Here is a 950-nt window from a genome sequence, read left to right as displayed (position 1 = left end):
GGTAATAGCAATAGTAATAGTAATAATAGAAGTAGTATTAGTATTACTGGAAATGGTGGTGGCCTCGTTCCCTTTCTGTTCCATTTTTAGTCAAGGAAGAATGATGGAAGATTCTGATTCGTTGTTATTGGAGGGTCACGGATGTTATGCATTCGCATATGCAAACTGTCGCTGTGACGTTAAGCCTCATAAATCTGTTTTGATGATATCTCTATTGAATGAGTCTGTTTGCCCAAAGCTTGGCTGATGATTCGAGCAAAGGCGCGTGTGCGAAAGGGTGAATAAAAAGTGAAAGAACAGCCTTTGACATTTATAAATATGGCTCTATCCCACCATTGATGGGAGCGAAGTACAACAAGCTAACTGACGACTGCTAAAGTAATATTAGGAGCTTCGCTTATCACGGATTTCTCAAAATACAGAAGCTCTCTCGAGGACATTAATCATGTTGTTAACCCTTTTTCTATTCGTCAAGTCACTCTGGACACGCCACTGATCGCGGAAATCTGCACAATCATCTCAAAATCAGGGCACAAAAGGAGCAGAAGCCCTTTCTCCTCGTCCCTGCTGCCTACCCATCGTCACCCTATGGACTGGCGAGTGGTGACTGATCCCATAATGGGGCACAATGCCGAAATAAACTGCATCATTGTGCCTCGAAATTCCTCGTCCCGGAAAACACCAGGTGCAAGGGTGGGTCAATCAGGTTTTAGAGTGTCAATCTTGCGAACCAAAGGGTAAATAACCCTAGACGGTTCCGCGTACTGCACCCACTGTACTGTGGATCCCATTCAGTATTTAAAGGAGCTGGGTGGAATGGAAGGACGGGAACACGACCAATCTCGTCGCTTATGCTAATCCATTCCGAGGGTAATCATGATCATGCAGAATAAATGGCCCTCTCCAAGGCAACCACTCTAACGCCAAATCGAACGGACAGGCAATAGAAT

The sequence above is a fragment of the Tigriopus californicus genome, chromosome 8 (genome assembly GCF_007210705.1).
Source record: "Tigriopus californicus strain San Diego chromosome 8, Tcal_SD_v2.1, whole genome shotgun sequence".
Lineage (NCBI taxonomy): Eukaryota > Metazoa > Arthropoda > Copepoda > Harpacticoida > Harpacticidae > Tigriopus > Tigriopus californicus.
This window is presented reverse-complemented; position numbering follows the sequence as displayed.